We start from the raw sequence: 26,445 nt of genomic DNA on the forward strand, positions 1-26,445 counted from the left end.
TACCTCAACACCATTTATTGAGTAGGGAGTCTTTTCCTCATTGCTTATTTTTGTCAGCTTTGTCAAAGATCAGATGGCTTTAGGTGTGTGGCCTTATTTCTAGACTCTCTATTCTGTTCCATTGGTCTATGTGCCTCTTTTTGTACCAGTACCTTACTGTTTTGGTAACTGTAGCCCTGTAGCATAGTTTGAAGTTGGGTCATGTGATGCCTCCAGGTTTGCTCTTTTTGCCTAGGATTGCCTTGGCTATCTGGGCTTTTTGGTTCTATATGAATTTTAAAATAGTTTTGTCTAGTTCTGTGAAGAATGTCATTTGTAGTTTGAGAAGAATAACATTGAATCTATAGATTGCTTTGGATGATATGGTCATTTTAATAATATTGATTCTTCCTATTCATGAGCATGGGATGTTCTTCCATTTGTTTGTGGCTTCTCTGATTCCTTTGAGCAGTGTTTTGTAATTCTCATTGTAAAGATCTTTCACCTCCCTGGTTAGTTATATTCCTAGGTATTGCATTCTTTTTGTGGAAATTGTGAATAGGATTGTCTTCCTCATTTGGCTCTCACCTTGGCTGTTGTTGGTGTACAGGAATGCTAGTGATTTTTGTACACTAATTTTGTATCCTGAAACTTTGCTGAAGTTGTTTATCAACTGAAGGAGCTTTTGGGCTGAGACTATAAGGTTTTCTAGATATAGAATCATGTTGTCTGCAAACAGGGATGGTTTGACATCTTCTCTTTCTATTTGGATGCACTTTATTTATTTTCCTTGTCTGATTGTTCTCTGGCTAGGACTTCCAATACTATGTTAAATAGGAGTGGTGAGTGAGGGCATCCTTGTCTTGTGCTGGTTTTCAAGAGGAATGGTTCCAGCTTTTGCCTATTCAGTATGATGTTGGCTGTAGTTGGTCATAGATGCCTCTTATTATTTTGAGTTGTGTTTCTACAATACCTATTTATTTAGTTTTTAGTTTATTTAGAGTTTTTAATATAAGGGTGTTGAATTTTATCAAAAGCCTTTATGGATAATCATGTGGTTTTTGTCTGTAGTTCTGTTTATGTGATAAATCACATTTATTGATTTGCTTATGTTGAACCAAACTTGCATCCTGGGGATGAAGACCACTTGATCATGGTATATTAACCTTTTGGTTTGCAGGTATTTTGCTGAGGATTTTTGCATCGATGTTCATCAAGGATATTGGCCTGAAGTTTTCTCTTTTTATTGTGCTTCTGCCAGGTTTTGGTATCACTGTTATGCTGGCCTCACAGAATGTGTTGGGGAGGAGTCCCTTCTCCTCAATTTTTGAAATAGTTTCAGTAGGAATTGTACCAGCTCATCTTTCTACATCTGGTAGAATTTGGCTGTGAATCCATCAGGTCCTGGGCTTTTTTTGGTTGGTAGGCTATTTACTACTGATTCAGTTTCAGAGCTCATCATTGGTCTGTTAAAAGAATCAATTTCTTCCTGGTTCAGTCTTGAGAGGGTGTATGTGTCCAGGAATTTATCCATCTCATCTAGGTTTTCTAGTTTGTGTGCGTAGAGGTGTTCCTGGTAGTTTCTGATGGTTTTTATTTCTGTGGGGTCAGTGGTAACATTCTCTTCATGATTTCTAATTGTGTTTATTTGAATCTTCTCCCATTTCTTCTTTATTAGTCTAGGTAGCAATATATCTATCTTATTAATTTTTTCAAGAAACCAACTCCTGGATTCATTGATCTTTTGAATGGTATTTTGTGTCTCAATTTTATTCAGTTCAGCTCTGATTTTGGTTATTTCTTGGCTTCTGCTAACTTTGGGGTTGATTTACTCTTGCTTCCCTAATTCTTTCAGTTGTGATGTTAGGTTGTTGATTTGAGATCTTTGTAACTTTTGGATGTGGATATTTAGTGCTATGAATTTTCCTCTTAACACCACCTTAGCTGTGTCCCAGAGATTTTGGTATGTTTTATCTTTGTTGTCATTAGTTTCAAAGAACTTCTTTATGTCTTGATTTCATTATTTACCCAAAAGGGAGCATGTTGTTGTTTTTTTGTTTTTTGTTTTTGTTTTTGTTTGTTTCGTTTTTGAGACAGAGTCTCACTCTGTCACCCAGGCTGGAGTGCAGTGGCATGATCTTGGCTCAGTACAAGCTCTGGCTCCTGGGTTCACGCCATTCTCCTGCCTCAGCCTCCTGAGTAGCTGGGACTACAGGCACCTGCCACCAGGTCCGGCTAACTTTTTGTATTTTTAGTTGAGATGGGGTTTCACCATGTTAGCCAGGATGGTCTCAATCTCCTGACCTCGTGATCCACCTGCCTCAGCCTCCCAAAGTGCTGGGATTACAGGCATGAGCCACCGTGCCCGGCCACATGTTGTTTAATTTCCATGTAATTGAAAGATTTTGAGCAGTGTTCTTCGTCTTGACTTCTATTTTTATTGCGCTATAGTCTGAGGGTGTGTTTGGTATGATTTCAGTTCTTTCACGTTTGGTGAGGATTGTTTTATGTTCAATTATGTGATCAATTTTAGAGTATGTGCCATGTGGTGATGAGAAGAATGTATATTCTGTTGTTTTTTGGGTAGAGCGTTCTGTAAAGGTCTATTAGATCCATTTGGTCCAATGTTGAGTTCAGGTTCTGAATAGGAATGAGCCAATTTTTAAAAGAGGCTAATAAAATACTATAACCAGGTGTATCATGGATATGGCAAAAAAAATTGTTAGTAGTCTATGAATAACAAATTTTGGAATCATTGGTAATTTGGAAAAATCATAGGCTAGGAGTCAAGAGGCCTAGATTTACATTTTGAGTATTTGTAATTTTAGAATGTTTATAAGCCATTAGATTTCTTTATCTCAAAATGTTTACCTGTTAATTTTCAGGTAAAATTATATGTGATTCACAACAATAGCTATCATTGATAGACCCTTTGTTATGAGCTTGAATGTTTCTAAAGATTTTATACACACTATTGAATACTCACAACCACCCAGCAAAGTAAACAGTATTATTATCTCTGCTTTGCAGAAAAGGGAGCTGTCTTAGTTCATTTGGCTACTATAACAGCATACCATAGACTGGGTGACTTATAAGCAACAAACTTATTTCTCTCAGTTCTGGAGGCTGGGAAGTCCAAGATCAAGCCAGCTCCAGATTTGGTGTCTGGTGAGGGCTGTTTCCTGGTTCATAGATAGTGCTTTCTCACTGTTTTCTCATATGGCAGAAGAGGTAAGGGAGCCCTCTGAGGTCTCTTTTATAAGAACAATAATTCCATTCATGGGAGCTCTGCCTTCATGACCTAATCACCTTACAAAGGCCTCACCCCTGAATACCATTACATTGGAGATTAAGTTTCAATGTAGGAATTTTGAGAGGACAAAAACATTCAGCTCATAGCAGGAGCCAAGATACAGAAACATATCTTATTCCAAGATTACACATTGAGTAGATGGTGAAACCGGGAGTCAAACTCAGATAATCTGGCTCCAGATGCTATGTCCTTAACCACCAACAGTGTCTGAGAAACATTTGCAAAATTTATTTTAAATTACAGAGGCTCAATATGTTCATCCACTTCACCATTATCTTTGAGTCACACCGTTTTGTTTTATTGAAAGAGCTGTAGCCTAGTGTGGACCTGTGTATCATGCAGTTCTGCAGAGCAGTCTTGGGAGTGGGTCTCTCAATATTCTGGCTACCCTGCATAACAGAAGATTGAGTCTCATTTCTCGGCTCTATCAGAGAAGAGAGAAACCATCTCAGAAGAACCAAGTGGTTTTGGTAACATTAAGCAACCCCTTAAACATTCTCCAAGTAGTATTTTTCCAAAGCTCACGTGATCAGAATACACCGTGGATGTCTCAGCCTTCTTCCTCATCTCCATCTTCCCCCACCTCAAACACACCTTTATAGGTTGTTTTAATTTAGAAAGTCAGCACTTGTAATTACATTTTATACACCCCATGAAAACTGTAAGAGGTTCCACAGGTCATTGGCCTCGTCTGAGCCCAACCCCACAGCACTCTATGGAGAAGGCCCCAGAATACTCTAGAAGAAGGTGTATTTGCTGGGATGAAAGAACGTGTGAAGGCCAACCTAGAAAATTTTCTGCTGCTCTTAGTTTATGTTATTAAATTGTAAGTTTCTTAGAGGTCCAAGTTAAAAATATAAATTTCAAGGTTATTACAATTTAAACTTTTAAAAATCTTTGCCAGGCTTATATTAGAAAGTGATTTTACCTGTGGCATTAAAAATTAAATATTTCTTTTTTTTGTTTTTTTGAGACAGAGTCTTGCTCTATCACCCAGGATGGAGTGCAATAGCACGATCTAGGCTCACTGCAACCTCTGCCTCCCGGGTTCAAGCGACTCTCCTGCCTCAGCCTCCTGAGTAGCTGGGACTACAGGTGCATGCCACCATGCCCAGCTAGTTTTTGTATTTTTGGTAGAGACGGAGTCTCATCATTTTGGCCAGGCTGGTCTCGAACTCCTGACCTCAGGTAATCCGCCCACCTCAGCCTCCCAAAGTGCTGGGATTACAGACATGAGCCACCACGCCCAGCCAAGAATTAAATATTTCTATATATGACTGATCTATGACTTTGTTTCTAATTTTTTTTAGGATTTTAAGGCAGTTCATAGTAATGTATATAGTATTTGATTGATTTTATTATTAGGAACAGATACACAGTCTAAATAAACTTGACCCATATAGACCATCCAACTTATATATTTTTTCTGGGCGTATTATTAGAGAGAAGCTTCTGTAAACTTATGCCATTGTTTGTTTTGAAATTAAATAAACTGTAAGACAGTTTTATTTTAAACATATGCACAGGCACAGGCAACAATATAAAAAAGTAGACAAACAACTACATCAAACTTAAAAACTTTTTCACATCAAAGGAAACAATCAACAGTGAAAAAGCAACCTACAGAATGGGAGAAAATAATTGCAAATTATATGTCTGATGATGGGTTAATATCTAGGATATAAAAGGAGCTTCTACAATTCAACAAAAACAAAATACAAATAACCCAATTAAAAATGGTCAAAGAACTTTGAATATACATATCTCCAAAGAATAAATACAAACAACCAATGAACACATAGAAAGATGCTCAACACCACTAATAATTAGGTAAATGCAAATCAAAACCACAAAAGGATATTGCCTCACGCTTGTCAGGATGGTCACTATCAAAACAACAGAAAATAACTAGTATTGGTGATGATGTGGAGAAATTGAAATCCTTGCACATTACTGGTATAAATGCCAAATGGTCCAACCGTGATAGAAAACAGTATGGAGGATGCTGAAAAATTAAAAATAGCATTTCCATATGATTCAACAATCCCACTTCTGGGTCTCTATCCAAAGGAATTCAATGCAGGATCTTGAAGAGACACAAGCACACCTAATGTTCACTGCAGCATTATTCACAATAGCCAAGAGGTGGAGGTAACCCAGATGTCCACCAGCAGATGAATGGATAAAGAAAATATGGTACATACATACAAAAGAATGTTATATAGCCTTAAAAAGGAAGAAAATTCTGCAATATGTAACAACATAGATGAAACTTGAGGATGTTATATTAACAATAAGCCAGTTACAAAAAGACAAATACTGTATAATTTCACACATATGATGTATCTACAGTAGTCAGTATGATAGAAACAGAAGGTAGAAAGGTAGTTGCCAAGGGCTTGGGGGAGGAAATTCAGGAGTAATTGCTTGAATTGATGAATTGATTAATTTATTGATTCATGAAAGGTAGTTTTAAAGAGCTGGAGGGGAACTGATTAAACAGTTTAGTGGACATAGAGTTTTAGTGGTGGAAGATGAAAACTTCTAGCGATCTGTTTTACAATAGTGTGACTATACTTAACATTACTAAACTGTACACTTAAAATGGTTGAGATGATAAATTTAATATTATTTGTTACCATGATTTTTTAAAAATGCACAGATTCTGGAGCATGTGGGTAAGGATGATGCTAATTCTTGTAGACTATGATAAGGTATCATTCATATTTTATTTTTAGGCCTCAGGTCACTTTGGATGGTGGGCAATTGATTCTAGACCATGGATTTTAGATTATGGGAGAATTACCTGACTCTTCCATATCCCATTCGGCAGAAATTACAATATTTATTTTATGGAATTAAATATGAGAAAAGTTGTAGAGCATCTTCTACACCTCTTGCCTTTACCATACCTCACTGTGATATGAATATTATCATCACAAGGAAAAATAATTATTACAAAGTTGCCAGTTATCAGCAGAGGCTAGAGCAAAACAGAATGAATTAATTATTCTAAGTTTCTACTTTACTGATATACAGAGATAGCAGTGAGCAAAGGGCCATCAAGACATCACTTAACAAGCACTGAAATTAAATAATGTGTTAATGACATGTGTTGAGAAAGGATGTGAGTACATCCCACAGGACTGTGAATGAACCATTGTGGAAATTGCATTTTCATGTGGGGACCTGAGCACAAATATGTGTGGCCAGGAAAGGTACCATCATTAAATAGCGTCGTATTTCTGTTTAACAACCATATTCCTTTGGCAAGGGTATATGAGGACCAGATATGCAGGGAAAAGGGGTAGATGCATGGACTAGGGTTAAATTCAATGGAGAATTATGACAAGCAATAATGAAATACAGATAATTCCTAGAAAAAAAAGATCAAAATAAGAAGTGAATTACAAGGCAGAGCACATAATTCATAATCACCTCTATTACTACAGTCACCACAGTGTACCACTAACTTTTTATATATACCTGTTCCCACCTCTGTCAACATTGAGCTCTTTCAGGGAAGATCCTCTTATTCTTCCATGTGCGCTTGTCACCTATTATAGTGCTTGACACAAATTGAGTATGGAGTAATTGCTTGAATTAATGAATTGATTAATCCATTGATTAATGGATCTGTCAGCTAATTGTAGCCATAAAGCTAAGAGTAGCCACCCTTCTTTTGAAATCATTGGCATCTAAAAGGAACTTGTGATGATTAGCTTTATGTGTCAACATGACTGGGCCGTGGCTACCCAGATTAAACATTATTTTTGGGTGTGTCTGTAAGGGTGTTTCTGGATGAGCTTAGCACTTGAAGTAGTGTACTCAGTAGAGTAGACTGCCCTCCCCACTGTGGGAGGGCATCATCCAGTCCATTGAGGGCCTGAATAGAATAAAATGTGGAGGGAGGAGGAATTTTCCTCTTTTCTCTGCCTCACTGTTTCAGCTGGGACATTGCATTTCATCTTCTGCTGCTTCTGGACTGGAATTTACAGCATCAGCTCCCCTGGTTCTCAGGCCTTTGGACTCAGACTGAATTATATTGTCAGTTTTCTGGGTCTCCAGCTTGCCGAAAGCAGATCATGAGACTTACCAACCTCCATAACCATGGGAGCCAATTCCTCGTAATAAATAAATATATACAGACATATTTTGCATTTCACAAATATTGCATCTTTTATAAATTGAAGGTTTGTGGCAGTCCTGCATTAAGCAAATCTATCAGCACCATTTTTTCCAACACCATGTGCTCACTTCATGTCTTTGTGTCACATTTTGGTAATTCTAACAATATTTAAAACTTTTTCATTATTATTATATCTTTTTCAGTGATCTGTGGTCAGTGATCTTTGATGTTACTGTTGTAATTGTTTTGGGGCTCCAAGAATTGCACCCATATAAGATAGTGAACTTAATTGGTAAATGTTGTGTGTATTCTGAATGCTCCACTGACCAACCATTCCCCCATCTTTTTCCCTCTCCTAAGGCCTCCCCATTCCCTGAGGCACAACAACATTGAAATTAGGCCAATTAATAATCCTACAGTGGCCTTTAAGTGTTCAAGTGAAAGGAAGATTCACACTTCTCTCACTTTAAATTAAAAGCGAGAAATGATTAAGCTTAGTGAGGAAGGCATGTTGAAAGCCAAGACAGACTGAAATCTAGGCCTCTTGCACCAGTTAGCCAAGATGTGAATGCAAAATAAAAGTTCTTGAAGGAAATTACAAATGTTACTTCAGTGAACACACATGTGAGAAAGTGAAGCACCCTTGTTGCTGTTAGAGAAAAAGTTTTGGCAGTCTGAATAAACGATCAAACCAGAAACAATATTCCCTAAGCTAGTCAAGGGCAGTTCGTGAGGTTTAAGGAAAGACACCATCTCCATAACATAGAAGTACAAGGTAAAGCTGATTGAGAAACTGCAGCAAGTTATCCAGAAGATCTAACTAAGATCATTGATGAAGATGGCTACGTGAAACAACAGAATTTCCATGTAGACAAAACAGCCCTCTATTGGAAGAAGATGCCACACCTCTAGGGCTTTCATAGCTAGAAAGAAGTCAATGCCTGGCTTCAAAGCTTCAAAGGACAGATTCTCTTGTTAGGGGCTAATGCAGCTGGTGACTTTAAGTTGAAGTCAGTGCTCATTTACCATCTAGAAATCCTACAGCCTTTAAAAATATGGTAAATCTACTCTACATGTACACTATAAAAGAAATGATGTAGCCCAGGTGTCAGCCCATCTACAGCATAGGTTACTGAATATTTTAAGTTCATTGTTGAGACCTACTGCTCAGAGAAAAAAGATTTATTTCAAACTATTACTGCTTATTGACAACACACCTAGTCACCCAAGAGCTCTGATGGAGACATACAAAGAGATTAATATTTTTGTATTTGCTAAAATGTCTGTTCTACAGCCTATGGATGAAGGAGTAATTTTGACTTTAAATTCTTATTATTTAAGAAATACATTTCCTAAGAATATGGCTGCCATAGATAGTGATACCTCCGATGGAGCTGGGCAAAGTTAATTGGAAATATTCTGGAAATGATTCACCACTCTAGATGCCACTAAGAGCATTTGTGATTCATGGGAAGAGGTCAAATACCAATATTAACAGGAGTTTTGAAAAAGTTGATAGCCATTCTTTTTTTTTTTTTTTTTTTGAAATGGAGTCTCGCTCTGTCACCCAGGCTGGAGTGCAGTGGTGCAATCTTGGCTCACTGCAACCTCCACCTCCTGGGTTCAAGTGATTCTCCTGCCTCAGCCTCTGAGTAGCTGGGACTACAGGTGTGCACCACCACCAGACCCAGCTAATTTTTGTATTTTTAGTAGAGACGGGGTTTCACCATATTGGTCAGGCTGGTCTTGAACTCCTGACCTCGTGATCCACCCGCCTCAGCCTCCCAAAGTGCTGAGATTACAGGTGTGAGCCACCGCGCCTGGCCGCCATTCTTATAGATGACTTTTGAGAGATTCAATACTTCCTTGGAGAAAGTAACTGCAGATGTGGTGAAAATAGCAAGAGAATTAGAATTAAAAGTGGAGCCTGAAGATGTGACCTAATTGCTGCAATCTCATGATAAAACTTAAACAGGTAGGAGTTACTTGTTATGGAGAAGCAAAAAGAGTGGTTTCTTGGGATGGAATCTACTCCTAGTGAGGATGCTATGAACATTGTTGAAATTACAACAAAGGATTTAGGGTATTCCATAATTAGTTGATAAAGCAGCAGCAGGGTTTGAGCGAATTGACTCCAATTTTGAAAAGTTTTACTGTGGGTAAAATACTATCAAACAGCATCAAAATGCTACAGAGAAATCTTTCATGAAAGGAAGAGTCAATTGATGCGACAAACTTCATTGTTGTCTTATTTTAAGAAACTGCCGACTCATCCTGCACTCTCCTGTTCTCCCGGGCCGTCTCCTCGCTCGCCTTCTGGCTCTGCCATGCCCTGCTCTGAAGAGACACCCGCCATTTCACCCAGTAAGCTGGCCCGGCCTGCGGAGGAGGGCGGCATGCACCTCCGCTTTGCTCACCCGCGGCTCCGCGCGTGCGCAGGCTACGACCTGTACAGTGCTTATGATTACACAATACTACCTATGGAGAAAGCTCTTGTGAAAACGGACATTCAGATAGCGTTCCTTTCTGGGTGTTACGGAAGAGTGGCTTCACGGTCAGGCTTGGCTGCAAAACACTTTATTGATGTAGGAGCTGGTGTCATAGATGAAGATTATAGAGGAAATGTTGGTGTTGTACTGTTTAATTTTGGCAAAGAAAAGTTTGAAGTCAAAAAGGTGATCGAATTACACAGCTCATTTGCGAACGGATTTTTTGTCCAGAAATAGAAGAAGTTCAAGCCTTGAATGACACCGAAAGGGGTTCAGGAGGTTTTGGTTCCACTGGAAAGAATTAAAATTTATGCCAAGAACAGAAAACGGGAAGTCATACCTTTTTCTTAAAAAAAAAAAAAAAAGTTTTTGCTTAAAGTGTTTTGGTGTTTTGCACTTCTGTAAACTTACTAGCTTTACCTTCTAAAAGTACTGCATTTTTTACTTTTTTTTATGATCAAGGAAAAGATCATAAAAAAAAAACAGTTTTTCTTTGTGTTTGGATCAAAACGAAACTTTGTTTTTCTGCAATTGATGGTTGTATGTAAATCTGCTTTGTGGTGACCTGATGTAAACAGTGTCTTCTTAAAACTAAATATATATCAATTACAGATTTTTTTAAAAAAGACTGTATTTAACTAAAATGATTCCCCTTCAGCAACTTAATTTTGCTTTAATTGCTTTAAATCTTAAGCAATATTTTTTATTCAGTAAACTTAAATTCTTTCACAAGGTACAAAATCTTACATAAGCTGAACTAAAATAAAAATGAAAAGGAGAGATTAAAAAAAAGAAAAAAAACAAAACAAAAAAAGAAATTGCCACAGTCACTCCAACCTTCAGTAATCACCACCATGATCAGTCAGCAGCTGTCAACATCAAGGCAAGACCCTACTAGAAAAAGACCATGAGTTGCCAAAGGCACAGATGATCCTTAGCATTCTTTAGCAGTAAAGTATTTTTAATTAAGATAAGTACATTTTTATACATAGTGCTGTTGCACACTTAATGGACTACAGTGTAAATATAACTTTTATATGCACTGGAAAAAACGAATAATTCATGTGACTCACTTTATTGTGACATTGGCTTTATTGCAACATTCACATTATTGTGGTGGTCTGGAACTGAACCTGCAACATCTTCAAGGTATACTTGTATATACACACACACACATACATCCTATTGATTCTTTTATTCTGGAGAACACTGACTAATACAAAACTGTATGGCCATATAAGAGGCAGTTGCAGGATCTTCTGTGACTCGGAGGCCAAATTAAGGTGGCAGATTTTCAGGAATGAAAGTATGTGTATTAGCATAAACAGACATATGTCCAAATGATTTACATGAGTGTTGATAATGAAATGTATATGCTCTGGGACACAGCACCCCAGAGCTCACTATTGCCCCAAAATGGATGTTGAATTGGACAATGTCATCAGCCTGTAAGCACCCCATTCCCTGCCTTTCCCACCTGGTGCCTCACTTCTGTATATATAAATGGTCAAAATTTGTGCCCTGAAAAGAAGTATGTTATAACAATTTTTAAATGTTCTATAGCTGACCATAATTTGGATATTCAACAAAAGGTTAAAATCCTGTTGATTCTCACAGGGACAGTTCACTGCAGATACATCATCACCAAACCTTAATTACATTGTTTAACAATGATTTGTTCTCTTGTCTTCCTCTAGTAAGGAACCTGTGATGAATTCTAAAATGTTAAAATAATAGTTTCCAGCCCATACCAAATAAATCACCATCTGTGAAGGTTTGGGAGCAGAATTTAAAAAATCTTCCCTGGGGATCCTATAGTAAATTCAGGGTCAAGTACTGTTACATTAAAATTTGGGAGAAAAAACAAAACAGGAAGACACATTTAGGGAATAGTCCAATGAGGTGGACCCTGGGTAGAAAGTGGGACAATAGATTGTGACACATTAATAGGACTTAGAATCAATTTAGTGGGTTCCAAAAAAAAAAATTTTTAAATAGAAGAGGAAATAGAGTACAATACACGTAGTAAGGTATCATTTTGTGACTTTTAGTTATGTCTATATATTTATATATCTATACATGCATATGTGTATTACATCATAATGTACATGCTAAATCAAAAGTATTGGCAAAACATTGATGTAGGATAATGAGTACACGTATTAACACATATTTTGCAATCAGTGTGATGTATGCAAAGAACCATGTAGTTCATTACCTGAAACAAAACTCTTTTTGTTTAGCTCTTATGAGTCATTTTTGGCTAACGCAGTGGCCTACAACTCAAAGAAAATTTTGCTCAGTCTATATGTTTACCATGAGCCATTGTCTTCCTTCCAGTTTCCAGATTTAAGGAGAATATTCTATGTGTGACATTTTTTTACTTGTGGCAGTAGGAAGAGAACATAGTGGAACCATGTGATGGCTCATACAGCTTCTGTTGGGAAGTGGCGTATGTTGCTCCTAACAGTTCATCAGCCAAAGAGTCACATGACTAAGTTTGGTACCCATGGGACATCAATTAATAATGCTTTTACCCAGAGAAACAGTGGCTACTGTGAACACCACTACAATCTACCACAGTGTATCAGATGTTTCCTTAAAAATTTACGTTAAGAACTATCAAGTTATCATATTCCTTGTTTTCAGGACTTTATTGAGATTTTGGAAAGAATTAGTTTGCCTGAACCTTTCCAAGTAAATATTGCTGGTTCTAGTCTCAAATAACTTTTGGTACCCTTGTCTCTTTGATACAAATAAGGAAACTTTCTTGGTGATATTGAATACTTTAAAACCTTCTGAGACTCAATCGTATGTCCTCATCTTTCTTTTCTTTTGCTTTAGATGGCTTACCTTTTGTATTTTACTTTTATCAACCAGAGTGAATTTTTTAAAAGAAAAACAGGCATTAAACTGGACTAGGATTTGATGTAAGTCAATTCTAGAGATATTCCTTGGAATCTGGAGGTGGAGAAAAGGTATGAATAGGATGTAGGATTTGAAAACCCTTTAGCTACCACACTCTGTCTGGTATCAAGTGGCTCATTTTGTTTCCAGAGAATTAATGTTGTTTCCAAAAATTAGCTCTCATATGGCTCATTCAGGTAACCAGCGTTGAATATGGAAATTAGATTTTTGTTCATACAGGTTTATTGCACTATAGTTTATGAATCACAATGGCTAAGTGCCAAACTCCCTTTCAAGCTAAGCAGCCTCTTTGCTATGTTATTCCAGCTGAGTCTTTTATTTGAAGTGTTTCTTCATCTTGGCTCATTTAGCCACAAACAGAAGTTGCCCTATGGGAGATAACATCTTATGCTTATTTACTTTATAGGATTATCACCTCTGGGCTCATCACAAGTGCAAAACGTATCAGAAAAGAGAAAAACCTGATTTCAGACAGTCAGAATTCCCATAACCATGACATTTACCTAATTTTCTTTGGGTAGTGTGGGTCACAATCATTGGATTGTGAGTTAGGAGACCTGGTCCCTGATATTTTTTGCCTATTTGATGCTGTATGACTTTGGGCAAGTTGTTTTACATCTCTGATTCTGTTTCCTTATTTGTAAAGCACACAGTGAGCTAGGTGAATCTTCCAAATCTCTTCCAGTTTCAGGACCCTGTTCTATTTATGGAATTTTGCAGAAGTCATATGGATTGTTCAGCAAAATCATTAAGGGAGAGAGCTCTGCTTGGAAAATACAAAGATAAAAATGTTTCTTTATATATAGATATGGTACAAAAATTGCCAACAATATCTAAGCTTAAACTTAACATTTAAGTTCTGTAGATAGGCCCTTGCTTTCTTTACCTAATGATAGAAATTTAAATATACTATTTGCAGTGATATATTTCATTCAGAAACTTGTCTGATAATTGAAATATGAAATTAATCTTAGAAAGTCTCATTTTTTCATGAGGTTTGTTGAGATATAATTTATATATCATGAAATTTATCCATTTTAAGTGTACAATTAGGTAAATTTTAGTTAACTGATAGTTTTGAAGCCATCACCACAATCCAGTTTAGAACACATCTGAATTTTCAAAAAATTTCATATAAATGGAATCAGGTGTCTGGTTTCTTTGTCTTAGCATAATGCTTTTGGGGGTTTAATCAATGTTGTTGCATGTATCAGTGATTTGTTCTTTTTCTTTTATTCCATTTCTTTTCTTTTCCAGTTCATTTCTTTCATTCCATAAACTAAATATTATTCCATTGTATAGATACACCACATTTTGTTTACCCATTCACTAATCAATAGACACATGAATTATTTCTAAATTTTGACTATTATGATTAATACTCCTGTGAACATTCACATATAAGTCTTTGTATGGACATGTGTTTTTGTTTCTCTTGGGTAGAGATAATTAGAAGTGGAATTGTTAGGTCACATATTTTATGTATGTTAAAGATCATAAGAAACTGCTACTATTTTCCAGGTAACTGTACTATTTTATATTCCTGCCAGCCCCGTATGAGAGTTCCAGTTTCTCCTTATCCTTGCTAACACCTGATACAGTCATTCTTTTTTTTCATTTTAGCCACTCTGGTGGGTGTATAGTAGTATCTCATTTTAGTTTATAATTTGCACATATCTAAAGACTTGTGATGTTGAACATCTTTTCATGTGCCTATGTCTATCTTTTTGGTGAAATGTTTATTCAAACCTCTTGCCAATTTTTTAAATCAGATTGTTTGTCTCCTTATAGTTATAAGGCTTCTCTATATGTTCACCCCTAAGTTTAGGGGACTTTCCCTGCCATCAGCATCTATATATTTCAATATATATACACTACTTAATTCTTTCATACCAATGCTTTGAAATAAAATCTTGTTGCAATAATTGAGTGGAATTTTTAATTTTGGACAAGAAACAGAATAATTTTTAAATGTTCATTGACAATCATTAAGAATATTTTGAGGACTTATCTGTAAGCTATCAAAATGGTAAATTTTTTTTTTACAAATCTAACAGTAGCTTCTGTTTTCTTAGTTTGTGTCCTATTTATAGAGAAAGAAAAAAAAAACACCTTCTATAGATGTATAAAAGTCTGTGAAAATCCAGCTATTTCTGAGGAGAGAAGAGGAAGTATCTGAGGAACCAGAAGGAGAGAGAGACACTAGAACCCTTGTTTTTAATGCTTCCTATTCTACTGTGAGTTAAGACATCTGCCTTCCAAAGGGTGGTTTGTGGAAGGAATTAATGAGTTACTGACCTTGGCATCACTTTTTCTAGGCCCCAATTTAAAATACATATACATGTTCATGCACACACACACAGGCACACACACACACACAAAAGTAGCGTATTTCTTTGCCCTAGGTTCTCTCTGCCAGTTATTCCTAATCCTCCCAGCCCCTGAAACAAATTAGTATCACTTACAGGAGTGTTGGAGTAGTTTTGGGAACAAGACAGTGAAATAGTAAAATCCCTTACTCCATCCTGGAATTGTAACTAACAACTTGTATAACTATAGAGGACATCATCTTTCCTTCATTCCTGACTTCTAATGCCAACCTTGCCTGATATCGTCTGTCTATTCTTATCTTCACAAATGGAAATAAACTCAAAAATATTCTACCTACAAATGTTACTCCAAATGACTTCAGCAAGTCTCCAAAAAACTGTAAAGAAAAATTCAAAATTGGTTAATGTTAACTCTTTGTAGGAAATATACTACCGTATATTTGTATACCATGCTCTATTTCAAAGTCCTCAAAGCAACATTAACATAAACAAAATCTCATTCATTTAACTAGAAAAGAGAGGTAGCTCAACAAAACAAGATTCCCTTCCAGCCACCATGCAAGAAAGTCCACCAGCCCTGCAAACACACACAGAGGCTTATCGCAAATATGAATGGATGCTAAGGATCTGGAGCTAGTGAGGAAAGTCGCCATCATGAAAGAGAGAAAGCATAACTTTAAAAACTGAAACAAAGAGACTTAGAGAAAATAGACAATTCAAGGAACATGAAAAAAAATCCCAAGAAACTATGTTTAATAGTCTTAGAAAAATAAGAGTAGAAATTGCATTTATGAATCAAGAATGACATGCAGTTTTTATAAGGTATAATCGGAGAGTATAAGAGAACTTTGGGAAATTAGAAATCTAAAAGTAGAAATAAAATAATCTATGAAAGGGATAAAGTCAGGAAAATCTGTCAGTAAGTGGAGCAAAAGAAAAAGTGATAGAAAATAGGAGAGGCCTATATGAAAATTACAGGACCATATGTCTGACCATATTGAGAATTTAGAGAGCACTGAAGGAGATTGATAAGAATTAGTGATGAGTACATAGAAATGAGGCACGTGCAAAAACAAAGCAATTGAACACTATCTAAATAATGAAAATGGTGTAAACATTGAAAGTTTATTTCACAAATCATGTGGGAGGGTACAGACAAGATGGGGTAGCCTAAGGAAAGGACACTGCAAGAATTAAGATGTCTAAAATATGTAAGAGGTTATCGCTAATAGAATTTGACAATTTGCAAACTATGATGATTTCTGTATATAAATATGATGCTGTGCCTTCTATGTCACATGTTCTAATACTGGTGATGATGGATTTCCTGAAGTAATCTTACACTGTTCATGCAGTGACTTAAAATCACCAAAGTCAGAAACTGATCTTTGGAAAAGAATGGTATTTTCCCAGTTGTAAAGCCCTCTAGCTCATGACAACATCAAAACACTGCCCTTCTCAGCACCATGTGCTGTGTAAAGATATTATTAGTTTTTGCTATGTTAATACTTTATCCAATATTAAAATATGGGCATGAGTTAACGTGTTATGAAGCAGGTATAGCATATGAGGCCTCAAGCTTTTCATTATCTTCCCACTTCAGTAAACTAGAGTATTCTTGAAATGTCTTTTCTATGATTCTGATAAGCTGTTCTTGATTATTTTGGTGTTGATCTGCAGAATTTGGAACTTTGTTTCTCCATTGACATGAGTTGATAAAACGTCATTTGTTAACTTGACTATGCATTTATACATCATTCTCATTGATCTGTATATTGTAATTACCAAGGCTTTCTGGGCTAGTCCTCTGTAATAATTTAGTTTCCACAAAACTGTGGGTTCTAATTTTTTATTAAACATTTCAAAATCAAATGAAAGAAATTATGAGTTAATGGAATTGATATCTCTTCCATGGGGTCCAATCAAATCCCATCTGTAAAGTAAATTAGCAACTGATCATCTCAGAAATTACAAATTCAGTTGCATGGTTTTCTATTTTAATTAAGGGACTGAAATAAACTTCAATTATGAATCGACTTCCCCCTTTTAGATTGTCTAGGCTGTTTACACATTTTTGACTGGCTTTCTCCTAAGATCCAGTGCACTTCAGAGCCACTTCTGTTCCCCTGAGTTTGTTTGCTTAGAGAATACAAAGCCTAGAATGTTACAGTTTCTTTCAGAGCAGGCACGTTATTCTGGTGCCTCATCTGTGACCAGCATATCATATATGGCAGCCCTAAAATAAAATCTAAATTAAGCAAAGAAAGAAAGTGGTCAAGTGAATGAGAATGAAAAAGTCTTTAAAATTAGTACTTTATTGAAAATGTTTAGGAAAAAAGGGTCAGGAGAGAGCCATGATTAGATTTGTATTTTAGATGATTCCAGGTATTGGTGCAGAGATAATATAATAAATAATAACAATAATAGTAACTAACATTTTTGATGCTTACTGGGTAAGTTATTGTGTTCAGTTTTTTATATTCATCAACTTATTAAATTCTCACAAAAGGAAAATGCCATAGGGTATTCATTTTACAAATGAGGAACCAGAGGCAAATATAATTAAATGGACCAGCGTTACCAAGGTAGGAGTTGGCAGAGCCTGGGAGCTGAGCCACACAGTGAGCCTACAGCACCCTCATTCTGGGTAGTGACATTAGCCAGGAGGCTATTGCAGTCATGCACATGAGAAAGGATGAGGGTTAGAACCCTAGAACCCTGCTAATCCAGGGTTAATAGAGAAAGGCACTTGAGTGGTGTGGTCATTCATCGTTTGTGGGGCCTGCTTGAAACTCAATATTAAGTTTTAAATGATAGTTTTAAAACTCGACCTTGACATTATTTCCATGGTGCAAACCTAAACACCCCTCCCAGATTAAAAACAACAGCAACAACAAAGTTCTAGACTTCTCTGGTTGAAATCTTACATAGATACAAAGAAGCACTTACAAATCACTCACTTGATCAAGGCATTAGTATTAATATAATTCTGCTAATAGAATCGAGTTTACAAGGCACATTCTACAGACAAAGCTTTATTTGGATCACAAAATTATATAGATGAACTGACAGCTAAAGATTCAGCTGGTATATGGCTTGAAGAGTTATGCTCTGGAGGGTGAAAATACATTTCATCATATTCATGTTGATTTTGCTCTGACTTCATCTGAGAAATTCCATGGAGAAATGTGTGACTATTCAGCATTACTTGCTTTTACATTGCCATTATATGTAAAGCTTTGATTAAAAGTGCTTGAACAGTGAATATCTTTGCAGGAAAATTAAATCAAGTTTTAAGTCAAATGCTATCCTGATAGAGTCAAAACATTTCAGAGTAAGAGGCTTCTTTATTCTTACAGACCATTCTAGAGTGGTCACTAGACTAAAGGTAACAGACCTTTCTAGACTGGTGCAGAAGTTACCAAAGAACAGAGAGCTGCATTATTGATGCCTGGAAGTGACATTTTATACAGGAATTTTTCATTTATTTGCTGTGAAGCAGAGAGTGTGTGAACACCAGATGTCAATCACATACAACCAGTGGATTTGCAAGATTATAGGACTGGGGAAAAAATGAAGGTTAAGCACAGGGGACAGTTGAGATTACTTGGGGTAACAAATTTCATAATTTTTCTAGACAGAGTTGGATTAATGTTCATCCTGAGAAAAGATTACATCAGTCTGATTCTTGCAGTAAACAAATATTAAGCAGATAACTTTACTCAACAAGGGGAAAATTGACCTAATAATCCCTAACTCTACCCGTGAGATGCTCTTGAGTTTGGCAAGGAAGTAGACACTGTGTGCTCTATGTCACAGGTTTCTTGCTTCGAGTAGAACCTTGAAGAGACCATCAGGACCTTCAGTTGTCAAGTCCAACAGCTGCACTGCAACTGTGAAAAGCCTTTCTCCCTGCTGAGGTTGTCACAGGAACCGATTCTGCCTGCCTCATTTGCATGTCACCTGGACACTGGTGAAAGTAATGGGGTATCCTTAGGTTGCACTGTGTGTCCATACTTTGTACAGTTAGAGCAGCTAAATCTCAGTGTCTACTCTTCATTTTTGGAGTACAGTTCAGGTGGGTTCTGCTTGTCCTCATGGTGAATTTCAGGCTGATTCTCCACTTAACTGACTTAGGAATGTTGAGCTTTTTTTAAAAAAATCAACTTTTGATTCATTTGTAGACTGTACTTCTTGTCATCAACTACTTTTTAGAAGGCAGTGCCTTCTGTACATGGATTTCATTTTTAACACCAACATAGCATTTCTTTCTTTTTTTTTCTTTCTTTTTTGAGATGGAGTCTTGCTCCATTGCTCAGGCTGGAGTGCAGTGGTGCAGTCTCAGTTCACTGGAACCTCCATCTCCCAGGTTCAAGCGATTCTCCTGCCTCAGTCTCCTGAGTAGCTGGGAATACAGGTGTGTGCCACCATGCCCGGCGAATTTTTTTTTTTTTTGTATTTTTCATAGAAACGGGGTTTCACCATGTTGGCCAGGCTGGCCTCAAATTCCTGACCTCAGGTGATCTGCCCACCTTGCCTTCCCAAGGTGCTGGGATTGCAGGTGTGAGCCACCATACCCAGCCCCAAAATAGCATTTCTTTATTATTTAAAAATATGCACCTAAAAGGACATATCACTTCTGTAGGATTCTTTCTTAAAATGTTATTATTAATACCTCAATCTAGCCATGAAAAAATATCAGACAACCCAACCCAAATGGAAGGACATTCTACAAAATAAATGACTACTACTCTTCAAAAGCGTATGTTTATGTCATGTGCAAGTCAAAAGATATCAAAGATCAAACCTTTGTAATCTCACCACCTGAGATTAATGACTACTAACATCTTAAAGTAACATATACCAGACTTTTCTCTTTGCATTTTGCAACTACTTTGTAAAAATCAGTTGACTATATTTGTGTGGGCCAATTTCTAGGCTTTCTATTCTGTTCCATTAATATATTTGTTTATTCGTTCATCAATACCACACTCTCTTGATTCTTATGGTTTTATATTAAGTCTTAACGTCAGATAGTGTAAGTCTTTCCACTTTGTTCTTCTCCTTCAATATTGTCTTTTGCCTTTCCATATAAACTTCAGAATCAGTTTGTTGATATCCATAAAACATCTTGCTAGAATTTTGATTGGGATTGCATTGAATCTGTAAATCAAGTTGAGAACTGACTTGACAATATTGACTCTTCCTATCCATGTGCATAGAATATCTCTCTATTTTAGATCTTCTTTGGTTTTTAATCAGAATTTTATAGTTTTCTTCATATAGATTTTATACATATTTTGTTGGATTTATACCTAAGAACAAATTTTTTACACTAAGTTAACTTTGTATGTTTTGTTTTGATTAATGTAAGTAGTATTGTGTTTTTAATTTCAAATACCAATTGTTCATTGCAGTTATATAACAAAGCAATTGACTTTTGTATATTAATCTTGTACCTTGCAACTTTACTATAGTACTTTATTAGTTCTAAAATTTTGTTGTTGTTGATTCTTTGAGATTTTCTATGTAGACAAAAGAAACAGTTCAGGCAGAGAATGAGTAAGCAAAACCACAGATGTGCAATTGCTTACAAAATATCAATAGCAGGGAAAAACTAATCCTGCTGTGTATATCAGCTACTTTCAAATACTCTTATCTCAGTCTGAATGATAAACCACCAAGATTGGTGTAAACATTCTCCTTTACAGGTGAAGACACTGAGGATCTACATAGATAGTGGACCAGATTTAAAATTTCCCCATGAGTCAAATGTGCAGAAATGTAACTTTATTTCTTCATATCCAACTCACATTTCTCTTGAGCCCTGATTTCTGGTGATGACTGAAAACACTGAAGACTTCCAGTAACAATAGTTTGGCCACTTCTGGTTTAAAACCTAGTCTCTTTTGTAAAACTATTTAATAAAATTTAAGACTCTCTTCCCCGCCCGCTTCCTTTCTGTTGATGGCAGTTCTTTTCTTTTCATCTTCCTTTCTTTCTTCTCCATTTGTATATTTTTTAATTTCCTTTTCTATCTTAGTGCATTAGCTAGGACTTCCAGAATGATATTGAATAGCAGTGGTGAGAGGGACATTATTGCCTTGTTTCTGAGCTTAATGGGAAAGCACCTACTTTCTCACCAATAAGTATGATGTAAGCTGTAGATTGTTTTGTAGATGTTACTTATGAAGTAGGGGAAGTTCACCGCTGTTTCTATTATGCTAGGAGTTTTATCATGAATGGGTGCTGGATTTTTTTTTACATTGGTTGATCCCTTAAGATTTTTTGTTTATTTTATTGTGGTAGGAACACTTAACATGAGATCTACTCTTAATAAATTTTGAGGTGTACAGTACATTACTGTTGACTATACATACAATGTTGTACGGCAGCTCTCTAGAGCTAATTCATCTTGCTTGACTAAAATTTTATACCTGCTGATTAGAAACTCCCCATTTCCTCCTTCACCCCAGCCCCTAGTAACAACAATTTCAATCTTTGTTTTATGAAATTGGCTATTGTAGATATCTCACATAAGTGGAATCATGCAGTGTTTGTTTTTCTGTACCTGGCTTATTTCATTTAGCATAATGTCCTCCGCGTTTATCTGTGTTGCTTCATATTGCAGAATTTCCTTTTTTAAGGCTGGATAGTATTGCATTGTATGTATATACCGAATTTTCCTTAACCATTCATGTATCAGTGGACATTTAGGTTGGTTCCACATGTTAGCTATTGTGAATAGCCCTGCAAGAACACTAGAATGCTAATACTTCTTCCAGATCCTGATTTCATTCTTTTTGATAAATATCCAGAAGTGGATTATATAATTACTAGATCATATGGTAATTCTATTTTTAATTTCTTGAAGAAGCTTCATACTGTTCTTCATAGCAGCTGCACCGTTTTGGAGTCCCACCAATAGTGTACAAGGGTTCTCACTTCTCCACATCCTCAGCAACACTTGTTGTCTTTGTTTTTTGGATAATAGTCATCCTGACAGGTATGAGGTGCTATCTCATTGTGAATTTAATTTGCATTTCCCTGATGATTAGTGACATTGAGCATTTTTTCAATATCTGTTGGCTACTTATATGTCTTCTTTATAGAAATGTCTTTTTAAGTCCTTAGCCCATTTTTTAATTGGGTTATTAGGATTTTTACCGTTGAGTTTTAGGAGTTCCTTATTTTTTAAAACATTAACCTTTTATCAAATATATGGTTCACAAATATTTTCTTCCATTCTGTAGGTTTTCTTTTGACTCTGTCAGTTGTTTCTTTTGCTATGCAGAAGTTTTTCCATTTGATTTAGTCTCACCTGTTTATTTTCGGTTCTGTTGCCTGTGCTTTTGGTGTCATATCCATGAAATCATTACCAAGACCAACATTAAGGAGCTCTTTCCTCATATTTTCTTCTAGGAGTTTTATAGTTTTGGGTCTTGCATTTAAGTCTTTTTTCCATTTTGAGTTTATTTTTGTAGGTAGTATAAGATAAAGGGGTACTGGATTTTGTCAAACATTTTTTTCTTTATTGATATGAGCAGATGATTTTTTTTCTTTAGCCTGTTGATGCAATGGATTGCATTAATTCGTTTTTGAATGTTGAACCAGCCTTGCATACCTGGCGTAAATTCCACTTGCTCATGGTGTATAATTCTTATTATATATTGTTGGATTCAACTGATTATTATTTTATTGAGAATTTATGCATCTATGTTTATAAGAGGTATTGGTCTGCAATTTTCCTTTCTTGTAATGCTTATAATGTCTTTGTCTGGTTTTGGAATTAGGGTAATGCTGGCCTCATGGAATGAGTTAGGACATGCTCCCTCTGCTTCTATTTTCTACAAGAGATTAATGTTAATGTTTGATGGAATTCACCAGTGAGACTATCTGGGCCTGAAGTTTTTTCCAGGTCACTGTCCTCCTTAGAGAGTCCCAGCTTACCATGATGCAGTCTCACTGTTCCTCTGTCCTGCCACTTCTTTTCTTCTTTCTCTTTCTCCTTAACGTCCCAGCCCCCACATTCCTGTTCACTTCTTGTATAGAACAATCTCATTATCTCTTAAACCAGGTCATGCCCAGTGGACCACATTGAAATTATCAAACATCCAATGAAACTTTGCTTCTAAACAAAGATAGTTCATTTTCTGAGAAAGCTCTTTGTATAGCATATTTTTGCCTGCTCATCTGAAGTTATTGAGTTCATGTTTATCTGGGCATTTGGCAGTTTTACTTAACTGATGTGCTGAAGGATGAAGAGGGCCTTCAGACCTGGGCAACTCCGTGAAAGGTATAGATAAGCAGAGAGAGTTGACAAAAGAAACAGTTCAGGCAGATAATGAGTAAGCAAAACCACAGATACGCAATTGCTTACAAAATATGAATAGCAGGGAAAAACTAATCCTGCTGTGTATATCAGCTACTTTCAAATACTCTTATCTCAGTCTGAATGTTAAACCACCAAGGTTGGTGTAAACATTCTCCTTTATAGGTGAAGACACTGAGGATCTACATAGATAGTGGATCAGATTTAAAATTTCTCCATGAGTCAGATGTACAGAAATGTAACTTTATTTCTTCATATCTGAACTCAAATTTCTCTTGAGCCCTGATTTCTGGTGATGACTGAAAACACTGAAGACTTCAGTGACAATAGTTTGGCCACTTCTGGTTTAAAACCTAGTCTCTTTTGTAAAACTATTTAATAAAATGTAAGACTCTCTCCCCCCACTTCCTTTCTGTTGATCTGATGAGTCCTGTTGTGCAAATGTTCCTATTGGTCCTCTTTGGCTTCCCCAGGGTGCCTCCTCAGATATCTTTGGGTATAGCCCTCCACCTTTGCGTTCATTGCTAAAACGTGCCCAGTTGGTTGTAAATCTCACCTCATTTCCTGGCAGAGCAATACATTGTGGCTTTGTGCTTCCTTGTCCCCACCAGGCCTCTCACTGGGGCTTCTGGTCTCCCTAGACTCAGCCACATCTTCCATCTCCTCCTCCTTTGGGATCTCCCATCCACAGCCTTGTATTGAGATACTCCTCTTCCCGATATCCTGACAAACATGCCAATTTTTGATTATCAAGAGTGGTTGGAACATTTCTAAGTTTCCTTGTGCTAACATCAGAACCCAAGAAGAGTGCGGGGATAAAGAGTGTTTCAAGAATTCAGTTCCAAGAGATACTATGAAGCAAATTACATTTTCCATTGAGGTTGCTGCCAAAGTAAGTCAAAGAATGGTAAAGCACAGCAGCTTCCAAAGTGCCTTGCTCAAAAAAAAAAAAAAAAATGTCGTTCAAACATTTAGAATTATCATCAGATACTATAATGTATATCAGTTGTGTAGTTTCTGAAATTTTAACCACATACACAAAAAGAAAATCTTCATTAATTCAGGAAAATAAAAAATAAAACTGAGGCACTGTTACATATATTCGGTCACCTAATACAAATATATTACATCTTTAAGCACTTTTAATAAATACATAATTTTATTTTTTCTAGTTAGTGTGCATGTATAAATGTTGCTCACCACCTACTTAGGAGGTTATTGCAATAACCTGAACGCCTAGCCTAGAATGATTACAGGAAAAGTGGAAAAGGAGAAATTACACTGATAAGTATAGATTGCTGTAAGAAGTGCTGGACTTTTTTTTATTTTTTTTTTAAGACGGAGTCTCACACTGTCGCCTGGGCTGGAGTGCAATGGCACGGTCTCAGCTCACTGCAACCTCTGCCTCATGGGTTCAAGCGATTCTCCTGCCTCAGCCTCCCGAGTAGCTGAGATTAAGGTGCCCACCACCATGCCTAGCTAATTTTTTGTATTTTTAGTCGAGACGGGGTTTCGCTATGTTGGCCAGGCTGGTCTCGAACTCTTGACCTCATGATCTGCCCACCTCAGCCTTTCAAAGTGCTGGGATTACAGGCGTGAGCCACTGTGCCCGGCAGCGCTGGGCTTTAAATGTCAAGGGAAAAAAAATGTGCAATAGGTCACCAGTCAAGTTTTTAACATGTTTAACTACAGGTATAGCATGAAAATGAACTTCAAATATTATGGGAAATTAAATATTCTGTGTTGGTCTACTCTTTTAAATTTCAGTGTATCTCTTCTTAACTAAAGAGAAATGTCTTAAACCTCTTTACACTTTACATCCATTTTATGTATTTAGATTCTTCTCCAGTATTTCATTTATTTCATTTTGTTTTATTTTATATTTTATTTTATTTTATTTTATTTTATTTTATTTTATTTTAGACAGAGTCTTGCCCTGTTGCCTAGGCTGGAATGCAGTGGTGCGATCTTGGCTCACTGCAACCTCTGCCTCCTGGGTTTAAGTGATTCTTGTACCTCAGCCTCTTGAGTAGCTGGGATTACAGGCAAGCTTTACCCTGCCCAGCTAATTTTTTTGCAGTTTTAGTAGAGAAAGGGTTTGACCGAGTTGATCAGGCTGGTCTCCAACCCCTAGCCTCAAGTGACCTGCCCTCAGCCTCTCAAAGTGCTGGGATTACAGGCATGAACCACCACTTCCCGGCTCCAAAATTTGTTTACAGATAACTTTGGACTGTAGATGACATTTTGCACACACTTTAAGATGTGCCCTACAACTCGTATGAAAGAAACTGTAAGCACTGATGCAATGGTACATGCATAGAACTTGGGTTTAGTTATCAAGAGCATGTATAAGCTCAAATTTGTGTGATGTCTTAGATGTGTTCTTATAGTCTTTTAAATGGTAATGAGAAGATTTGAGGAAATGTATATTGTTTGAGATTATGAGGGAGTAGGGAACATAGTATTTGTTAGCTCCCCATCATTGCCTTTGGACCTATTTCATTTAAGTTTTGAAACTTGATCAACCCCAACAAGTATCCTATATCCCTACTCAGCCATGGGCAGTGTGTATTTCATTTTCAAAGTCACAGAGCATGAGAGAGACAAATAGCAGTATTTGCACTGTGCTGTGTGTCAGCAGGCCTTTCTCGATCATTATGGTGATGTCTTTCCTCCCTAAATAATTTTTACAAATATACTGATGAAGACAGATTTCTGTTATCTATCTTCAATCGGTCATAAGTTGAACAAGCACCTATACTTTTTCCTGAAAATATGCACAGTTGTGACATGGTGTTTAATAGTCTTGAGCTTACTGCTGCCAAAATAAACACAGCTGTAAGAAATGATGACCCGGGCCGGGCGCGGTGGCTCACGCTTGTAATCCCAGCACTTTGGGAGGCCGAGGCGGGCGGATCACGAGGTCAGGAGATCGAGACCACGGT

At 36.7% G+C, this 26,445-nt stretch overlaps 1 protein-coding gene and 1 pseudogene across 3 annotated transcripts in view; both read left to right on the forward strand.

Moving 5' to 3' along the window:
- CYP7B1 (cytochrome P450 family 7 subfamily B member 1) overlaps positions 1-26,445 on the forward strand; it is a 208,610-nt gene that overhangs the window by 141,815 nt on the left and 40,350 nt on the right. The gene's annotated exons all lie outside the window — the stretch shown is intronic.
- Positions 9,703-10,237, forward strand: LOC129486394 (deoxyuridine 5'-triphosphate nucleotidohydrolase, mitochondrial-like; annotated as a pseudogene).

Source organism: Symphalangus syndactylus, chromosome 7 (genome assembly GCF_028878055.3).
Source record: "Symphalangus syndactylus isolate Jambi chromosome 7, NHGRI_mSymSyn1-v2.1_pri, whole genome shotgun sequence".
Lineage (NCBI taxonomy): Eukaryota > Metazoa > Chordata > Mammalia > Primates > Hylobatidae > Symphalangus > Symphalangus syndactylus.